This window comes from Prosopis cineraria, unplaced genomic scaffold (genome assembly GCF_029017545.1).
Source record: "Prosopis cineraria cultivar Desert tree isolate PC_DT_omini unplaced genomic scaffold, ASM2901754v1 PC450, whole genome shotgun sequence".
NCBI lineage: Eukaryota > Viridiplantae > Streptophyta > Magnoliopsida > Fabales > Fabaceae > Prosopis > Prosopis cineraria.
In genome coordinates, this window is record NW_026555775.1 from 39,451 (window position 1) to 50,221 (window position 10,771).

Consider the following 10,771-nt stretch of genomic DNA (forward strand, 5'->3'; position numbering starts at 1 on the left):
ATAAATATAATATATTTTAAAGTAAAAAAATTAAATTAACATTAATTTAAAAATGAAAAAAATTGATAATTCATATATTTAGGCTCACTTGAAGATCCATGAGGTTCGGGCTGGGCTTGTCATTAAAGTTTGGGCTTATTGGGTTTGGGCTTATTCAGATTGAGTCCAAATTAGTCCACCTCACTTGAATTACCAACCATAATCATAATTTTTTTGAACATATTTAAAAATAAATGGGCCAATGTTGGGGATGGGAAAAACTATGGGAATCTAAAACATTAAAAAAAAATAAGAATTAATAACAAAATATAATAATATAGAAATTAATAGTTATATTTTTCCTTAAATATTTAAAGTTTAAATTGTAATTCCTTTCATAGATAACGCCTCATGGGCTAACCTTTGAGTCAATTACCTATAGGTTCATCTATATTCAGGGTTTTAGCCGATTTGACATAGTGAAAGAATAATTGATAGTTTACACTTTATGGTAAAAGTTAAAGGACCCAGTAGCAACTATATTTTTCATTAAGGATCATATAAATCTAAAATATATAATGTATGATTACTTGTTTTAAAAAAATAAAGTCATTTTGGGTATATTTCTTAATTATATAATACAAAGAGAAAATATAATTTTTTGTCATTGTACTTTTTTTTTCATTATTTGAGGTCTCTCTAAGGTCTCTAGAGAAACTTAAAATAATAAAAAATAAAAATGCAAGAACCAAAAAAAAAAATACAAAAACTAATAATAAAATACGAGTAAAGTAAAGAGACTCAAAATTATGTTTTTCCTAGTACAAAATATCAGAAAAAATTATAACTTTTAGCTCCTAATTTTTTAAATTGTCAATTTAGTATTTGAAATTTGACATATAATAACCCAATTCTTATAAAACGATAACAATAATTATTTTAATTCAAATTGCAGGAAATAAATTGATAATTAAAAAAAATTTAAGAGCTAAAATTTTATATTCTTCATTATTTTTAATATCTAAATTCATGTATAAGTTATTTTTTGTTCAGTATTAGAATGCTTGTTACTTTAAAAGATAGGCAAATTAAAATTAACTTCCTCCATTCAAAAATATAATGAATTTGTTTTTTTCAAAATGATATTAAAAATTATAAGACATTTTGTGCATTTTAAAGGACAATTAATGATGTTTTTTTTTTTTCAAATATCCTAAATTAGAGGTGTAACTAATAAATTTTTTTAATTAAAACACTTTATTAAATAAATGTAAACATGAAACACGTGAAATTTTAAAGACAATTAACTAACCTGTTAAGAGCGAATTCAATTAAAATCATTTTATAACATTGATTGGAAGGAAATACGTTTTCATCTACACTTTTGGTCCTTGCAATTTCTTGTGTTTTGCTATAAGTTTTTATATATATATATATATATATATTTTGTGTTTTATGTTCTAATACTTTCATTTTTTAGTGTTTCAAATTTCTAAATAAATTAAGTGTAGGGACCTTAGAGGGATTTAGAATACCAAAAAATGAAAATATAGGGACTTAAAACATAAAAAAAAAAAATTATAGAGACTTATAGCAAAATAAGAGTAAAGTGTATGAATTAAAAGTTAGGTTTTTTCATATAATTTATTCTTCTATATGTTCCTAAACCTACACACACGAGCACATACACTATACCTGGCGGAGAATGCAATGGCATCGACGATGAGTTCTATTCGCTCCTGCCTTTCCTTACTGATCCTATTCCTTTCCTTCAATCCCACAACATCGATCAACCATCTCATTCAAGAAACCTGCAAGAAAAGTTCGGAGTCTGATCCAAACATAAGCCTCGACTTTTGCATTTCTTCTTTAGAATCTGATCCCAGAAGTCACAACATCAAATTAAGCCTCACGGATCTTGGCCTTATCTAACCAGAACCAACGTCAAAGAAACTAGGGTTTACATTGAACAACTCTTGAAGAAGACGAACAAGAAGGACACGAAGGGATCGAAAGATCGGTATATCAGAGAATGCTTGAAGGATTGCTTGGGACTGGATTCAGATGCCATCACGACTGTTGAAGAAGCCATTGGAGATTACAAGTGAAAGCGTTAAGTAGATTCGAATGTCAAGATAAGTTCTATTCTTGATGCGTCTTCCACCTGTGAAGATGGGTTCGAGGGAAAGAGAGGAGTGGTTTCACCATTAACGAAGAGAAACAATGATACTTTTCAGTTGTTCGCCGTAGCTCTCTCCATCATTGAAATGGTTCGCCGATGAAATTATTTTACAGCGACCTCGTTGATCTATAGATAATACATGATATAGTAATTTGTTCATGGATTAGGCCTCTAACACCTCTTATAGTCTCTAATGCTTTTTGTAATGTATCAGCACAATTATTTTTCTTTTCTTGTTTCTGTGTTGATCATTAGGATGCTATATTGTTCACACAAACCTGCGTATAAGAGCCCATTGTTGGAATAATTGTCCTGTCATATGCAGGATTGAATACAACGATATATTTCATATTTATAAGTTACTTTTATTTTACTATAATCAAGAAAAATCTTAAATTTCATTAATTCTATTTTAAAATTTAACAAATATAATTTCTATCTTTGCCCCTAATAAAGGCAAAAATATTTATTTTTAATAATTTTTTCTAACATGTAATAAGTGTTAAAAAAACAGTATAATTCCTTATAAATAAGATTAAAATTAATTTTTCTCTTGACCCTATAAGTGGGACCAACGGAGTAATTGCTAACAAATATTAATTTGGTTGATAAAAGTTTGATTCATAATTCAAAAAATAGTAAGATTAAATAAATCATGCTGCCTATATATATCTTCTTAGTGGTTGATATATAAGTCCTTTGTAAGAGACCAAAGGAGTAATTACTAATAGAGGTTGGTAATGAAGATTTAGCGCATAATCCAAAAAAAAAAAAAAATCATGGGATCAAAATAAATTCTACTACATGTTGATATTGTTAGCATTCTTTGAATATAAAAGCACATGTCTTTACCTATCGGGACCTCACGAGCCAACTCATATAAACCCTTTATATATATATATATATAGAAAGAACTAGATTTATAACTGTTCTTTATATTCATAGATTAATTTCAAATTAAACATGTAGTCAAGGAGATTGAAAAACTAAATTAACTAAAACTTGTGTATATATGGCGCAAAAATAGTTAAAAGGAGCTACTTTGTTACCCTCCATTCCTAGGATGACTTTTCTCTTAGCAGAAAATACTCCTAGTTTTCATAAAAAAACAAAAGCAAAGATTGATTAAATCAACAAGGACAAAGACAATGCTAAGAAGTTGGGATTTATCAGATGTGAGGCTGATTATCTATCTAGATTTAATTTTGGTCTTTTCAATTAAAATAGTGGTTGCTAGTTGTTACTATATATCCTCAGTACATCAATTTATTAATATATGTTCTGGCTTCTGATTAATTGTCATTATCCTTTGGTTAAACATCAACTGTAATTAGCAATCTTAAGTTATTTTTTGAAAAGAAGCAACACACACACCACACACACACATATCAAAACATAAATTATATATGAGGAACCGTTTAAGTCACAAAATAAACATTATGAAATTAAACAGAAAAACTAAACATTGAAAAAAAGAAATAGTTAAGATTTACACAGAAATAGAAAATGTAACAGTGGCGCATAGAGCCCTAGGTGTTGTATTCTATTTATAGAGAAAATTTAGAAAACCCTAATAATCCTGAGGGTGCCACGTATATATATTAGATAAAGAATAAATGAGTGATAAAAGAATAAGACAATCAGAATAATTAAGTGGGCTTATCTTGACTGGGCTTTCTTGTCTTGGACTTTGACTTTAATTCAACATTCCCCCTTAAACTTAGTATTGGGCTTATAATTAGTCTAAGCTTAGATCTTAGGTCCAAAAAATGTGAGTGAGATAAAGCTTTAGCAAATATATATGTAATTTGATCAGATGAAGGGATATAGCATGTAGAGAGTTGGTGAGACAGGACACATTCTCGAACAAAATGCACATCTAACTCAATGTGTTTTGTTCGAGCATGGTAAACTAGGTTAGAGGTGAGAGTTGATGCGCTCAGATTATCACACCATGCTACTAAAACCTATTTGAGCTTAAATTCAATCTCAGAGAACAAGGATGGAAGCCAAGCAATCTCAATAGTAAGATCGACTAATGCTCTATATTCGGACTCCGTTGAAGATATGGAGACTACCTTTTGCTTCTGTCCAAACCAAGCAACAAGAGAATCTCCAAGAAAGATGCAATAACCTCCCATTGAGTGACGATCATCAACACATGTTGCCCAATCCATATATGAGGAGCCATGCAAGGAAAGAAATTTACTTGGTCTCAAGCAAAGAGTCAGATTTGTAGCCCCCTTAAGATACCTTAGAACTCTCTCGATTGCTTGCCAATGTTGATTAGTAGGTGTGTGCAAAATCTGACTTAATTTGTTCACTACAAACATTATATCAGGTCTAATGCTGTACCAGCTCCTCTATACATTAATGGATTTTTTAGAAGAGTCCCATCATTAATGAATAAAATTTTGTTAATCACCATAAGAGTAGGAATAGATGAGCAAGTAGCCATACTAAATTTTTTAAATAAATCCAGAATATAGTTGTCTTGCTTCAAGTAAAGACCTGACATATCTTTATATTTTTCAATGCTGAGAAAATGATGTAGATTCCCTAGATCTTCCAAAGGAAATTGAGAGTTTAGTTGTTTGATGAATGCAGTTAACATGGATGGATTACTCCCAGTGACAATAATGTCTTCAACATAGACAAGTACAAACATAATACTGTGCTTTTACTTCAGGAAAAATATAGAATTATCACACTGAGAATGCTTAAGATGCCAGCTAACTAAGGTAGATTTTAGTCTATCAAACCAAGCTCTAGGAGCCTGTTTTAGGCTATAAATAGCCTTGTGTAGAAGGAAGACATGATTTGGGAATATTTTATTAATGAGCCTCTTGGGTTGCTTCATAAACACCTTTTCTTGAAGAAAACCATTCAGAAAGGCATTATTTATATTTAACTGTTTGATTTGCCAATTAGAACTCACAGCTAGAGTTAAAATGAATCTCAATGTCTCATCATAATCTAATCCTGGATTTTGTTGAAACCCTTTTGCTACTAATCTTTCTTTTAGTTTTAGGAATGACCCGTCAGGTTTAAACTTTGCTTTGAATATCCATTTGCAGTCTATAGGCTTTATTTGTCTGTATAGGGCACTAATACCCATGTCTTGTTAGTGATAAGGACATTAAATTCATCTAACATAGCTCTCTTTCATAGTTTAGGCTTTAGAGCTTTAGAAACACTATTTGGTTCCACTAATGAAATATCAGAAGATTCAGCTAATCCTATGAAAGGAGTTTTAGGTTTGTAAATTCCAACTTTACTCCTAATAATCATAAGATGTCTGTTCTAAGCTTCATCCATAAGTGTCTGATTAGAAGCCATAAAATCAGTAGGAATAGATTGACTTGAAATAGATAAATTTGAAGTTGAACTTGTGGTAGTGTTGCCCTATATTGTTTTGTTATTTACATCTTCGTCTTCTCCTATGTCGTCAATTCTATCAGAATGAGCAAAATCAGGTTCAATTAAGGCATTATTTCTATTCATAAGAGACTAAGTACTTTAAGACAAGTCATTTTTGGTTGAAGAACATTGTATAGGCAAAGCATTGAGTAGTGGTTTGAAGAAAATGCTTGGATGTATTTCTTTAATAGGTACTTGTCTTTTGTTGATAAAATCTATTACAAATGGAAATTCATTTTCATTAAAGTCAACATGTTTAGAGATATAGATTCTTCTTGTAGGACTTAAACATTTAAATCCTTTATGTGAATTATTGTAACCAAGAAAAACATACTTGGTAGTTCAAAACTAAAGCTTGTGTTGGTTATAAGCTTGTAGGCAAGCGTAACATGCAAAACCAAAAACCTTTAGGTTGGAATAGTTAGGGTATTATGTAAATAACCTCGTGTAAGGAGAAATTCTTCTTAGAACACTGCTAGGTAATTGATTAATTAATTTAGTAATTGTGTGGAAAGCCTCCCACGAATAATGAAAAGGTATTTGTAAATAACCTCGTGTAAGGAGAAATTCCTCTTAGAACACTACTAGTTAATTAGTTAATTAATTCAGTAGCTATGTGAAAAGCCTCCCACCAATAATGAAAAGGCATTTTAGCTTGAGCTAGCAGGGTAAAACCCATTTCCACTATATGTCTATGTTTTTGTTCTGTTCTCCTATTTTGCTGTGATGCATGTGGACAAGAGTATCTGAAATGTATGCTAATATCTTGTAGTGTCTTAGAGAAACTCCTATACTCACCACCCTAATCACTTTGAACAATTTTAATCTTGTTATCAAACTATCGTTCAATAAATTGTTTGAAATGAACAAACATTTGTAAAGCCTCATCTTTATTTTTAAGAGGATAGATCTAGGGATATCTTCTATTATCTAAAATAATATATAATAGCAAAATCCATTTAAGGAGGGTAAGGGTGAAGGTCCTCACAAATCTGTATGAATTAATTGTAAAGGTCGAGAAGTCTTAGAAGTATAAGCTTTAAAGGGCAATAAGTGAGATTTTCCATACTTGTAAGATTCACAAAACATAAGTTTAGTTTTCTCATTAACTTTCAAATTATAATATCTAATGACTTAGTTTAAAATCATATCATTAGGATGCCCTAGCCTATAGTGTCACAGCTACCTAGAATTACAAGTATTATTTTTGTCAACCAAGACTTCTTTGCCTTTAGCATGAAAAACCATATATGACTTTACATGCTCTCTGTCATCCCAAAAACCAGCATTACTCTTTACATTCTTTGCATCAACTCTTTAAAGTCCTTGTTACTTTTAACTCTTGTAGTACCACTTGTCCTATTTCCTAATTCTTGACAATTGCAACACGTGAATTTATTAGAATCAAAGCATCATTATCATTTGTTAGCTTAGGGATACTGATTAAATTCTTCTAAGCCTTAGGTACATAAAGAATATTGTTAAGTTTAATAGAGGAATTAGATACATTTCATAGAGTAGAAGAACCAATCTGTTCAACATTTAAGCTTTAACCATTAACAACTAATAGATAAAGCTTACCATTATTGTTTACTGGCTGATCAAGATGAGTAGCATCATTAGTAACTCAAGTTGTAGCTCCACTATCTAAGTACCATGATTCATCATTAAATATCTCAAGTAAAGTAAAGAACACCTCATTAAATTAGAAGTACTAGAACTAGCTTCATAGTTCCTACGAGAGCCACTAGGTGGATTGAAATTTTTATCAAAATGATGAAAACAATCCTTCACAGTGTGACCAAGTTTGTCACAGAGCTGGCAAGGTGGTTTAGTACCACGGCCTTTTCTTCCTCGGCTACTATGTGACCCTCGAGCACCATGAAAACTTCTCTAGTTACCACGAGAGTTTTGAGCACAAGCAAAATGAGCAAATTGAGTAGAAATGTTAAGTTGTGTAACTTGGTTGATTTGTTTTAGGTGAGATTCAAAAGTAAGTAGTGTGATTTGAAACTCTATCTAGCTCATTTCTTCTTTGGTGCATGATAGCTGGACCACGATGGGATTATATTCACCATCTAGTCTAGCTAGAACTTGCAGGAACAAATCCACCTGAGGAATAAGACTCCTTATTAATGCAAGACTTTTAGAAATATTCTTCATCTTAGTGAGATACTCGTCCATCCGTATTGCACCCTTTCAGGTATGTTGCAAATCAGCTTGCCAGCATAAGGATACGGGCTTTTTTTTTGAGCTCTAGCTACCTCACACGTATCTTTCCAAAGACTTACAGTAGATGAAACTTGAGTCATATGAGCAGAAACTTCAAGAGTCATAGTGTTGAGTAGCCAACTAAAAACCACCTGATCTACTGAGATCCAATCTTTAAAACTCTTGGTTGAGTTTGGTTTCATTATTGTCAATAATAAATTGAGGAGGGCAGGTTTTGGTGCCATTAATGAAACCCTCAAGTTTATAGCTCTTAATAAAGGTAAAACAAGAGTTTTCCAAAGAAGATAATTAGTCTTGTCCAGCTTAACAAAAATATTGTGTTAGGGTAGGTGCCAATAGATTTTTAGCAAGAAGAGAAGCAAAAATGAAAGAATTAGTGGGCTGTGGGGTAGATGATGATTTGGAGGATTCTTCTACCCTGACAGTGTGTCTTCAGCTCTGATACCAAGTTAAGATTTGCATAGAAATAGAAATATAATAGTGGCACACAAAGCCCTAAGTGTTGTATTCCATTTATAGAGACAATTTACAAAACCATAGTAATCCTAAGGGTGCCATGTAAATACATAAGATAAGAATAAATGAATAATAAAACAATAAGACAATCAGAATAATTAAGTGGCCTATCCTAACTGGGCTTTCTGTCTTGGGCTCTGACTTCACTTGAACAAAATCCTCCCAAACAACTTGAAAGGTTAGAAGTTGAAATTATAAGAGGCCATATATGCTTCAAATGTTAATCACAAGCATATACTAATATCAAATTCAATTTATAAATATAATTAAAACTAAAGGAGTTATAACAAAGAGATAACAAATCAATCTAATCCATGTTAAGTTCTCATAGTGTGTATGGAGTACCCAATTTATAAACAGTTGTGATATCACCTCAAAAAAGTAGGAAAATTAAATAATGAACCTACTTTGTCAAGTTATGTTATTTTTATACTCTTTGAGCCTAACTCACGATGTAAGAAAAATGATTTATTTTATACAATATATTGAATAAATCAACATAGACATATCAAATCAATGCTAAAAATATGAAAGAATCAAATGAAATTGCCTACCTATGTCTCCATCATATCATCATTATCATTATAAAATTATATATTATATAATACACACACACAAACATGCATATTAGTAACAATTAAAAAGAGTTGCTTGACTTATAACGTGGGAATCTGTCATCGTGGTGCTTGATATAAAGTTTTAATTAGGTAATGGCAATTTTACTACTTATCCTCTTTCTTATCTTAAATTTTTTTTAATAACTAATTTTTTTAATGAATTGGATTTAATGGGCTCATCAAAGCCCAAACATGCTTTCAAGTTCAAAAGACCTATTCTCTTGTTTAATCAATACATGGGAGAACATCATTAAACATGAATATATCTCTCTTCTAATAAAGATATTAACATTGATTTGTCATACATTAAGATTTAATTTTTCTAATAGACCCTCCCTATTAATAGCCCGACATGATTTTGAAATCATATGATTAACAAAAAAGAAGTAACATGAGGCGATTTTTGAAAAGAAGCTTTGAAAGAATCTTATTATTATTATTATTATTATTATTCAGGTATTTTTATTTTATCATTTATAATATTAGTGTGAATTTTTTTTTATTCAAAGTACGAATATGTCCTTAAAAAAAGCAAGAGAATATGTGAAAAAAGCTAATACTTTTTTTAAAGTATGTTCTATTAGATATAATATTTTATCATATCATCAACATCTAGTGATTAGTTTTCACTTTTGTCATATTTAAGATTTTTTGAATTTGAGTTTATTAGTATACTTCCCCAATGATGGTCGTATTTTGTTTAAAAAAGTTTGAACATTATATCAAAATTAGCATCATAATAGGTCTGTTCGGTTTTAAAAGATAATGAAATGGAATGGACTAAAAAAAATAAGACAAAAAATGAACTAAATCACTTTCCTCTTATAATAAGTATGATAAAATTTATTAATATATACTACAAATGTGAAAATTATCACTCCCTCTAAAATCGTCATAAATCATGATTTTTAATCCTATGAACTAAATTAGTTCCTCCTACTTATAAATGTGCTCACCACCCCTTGATCAACTTATTTGTACCTTTATTTTTTAATCCATTCCATTCCATTCCTTTCAAATAACTAAACAGGACCATAATATCAATATTGCCAACTAAACAATTCTAACCAAGCCTTCCGTCACACTTGGCTCCAAACGTGTCATTTTTATCATCTTAGTAAATAGTAACTAGCTATAGCTACATTGCTAGTTTCCAAACTGTTGCCTAGTTACCATTAGCATGTAGTAGTAAATTTGATGTAGTAGTGTGCTAAAACAACATTGTCTTTAGGTGCTATTCTAACCACATCAGTAAAAACTCATCAACTTTCAAAGATTAAACAGACTATTCTTGCACAATAACAAGGGTAAAGAATAGTAGAAATTTACAAAATACAAGTCAGAGAGCCCGAGAAAGTAGAAACTCTAAGGTTGGTGCAATTTAATACTTTTGCATACAAGCCTTACTTAGGCCACAATTTGGACAAAAGTCCGGCGACATTAAAATACTTTAATTGCTAACTAAGCATTGGTTTTTCCATATTAAAGACACTTAATGGATTCCATTTTTCAAATGTTAGAATGATGGTGGTTAAATGTAGGACACATTTCTTGACATTCTGAAATAAAACGTGTTAAAACAATTATATTCAAATAAAACTTGATGAAGTTCAAATAGTAAAAAAAACCAATTAAATTAATATCTCAAAATGTTCCACAAGCTGAAACTCAAATATGAAAACTAAAAATGATAGATCTTTTGGAAGGTTATTTTAAAACAACATTATTTTATAAACCCAAAATAGTTTTGTACAGAAAGTGCCTATTGCACTTGCTACATGTGCAAGGGGAATCGATAATATATGTTCAATTGTGATTGCCTTAT

The 10,771-nt window shown here is 30.4% G+C and overlaps 1 pseudogene; it reads left to right on the forward strand.

Annotated features, from left to right (window-relative positions):
• Positions 1–1,685: 1,685 nt before the first annotated feature.
• LOC129297149 (putative invertase inhibitor) lies at positions 1,686–2,261 on the forward strand (annotated as a pseudogene).
• The last annotated feature ends 8,510 nt before the right edge of the window (positions 2,262–10,771 follow it).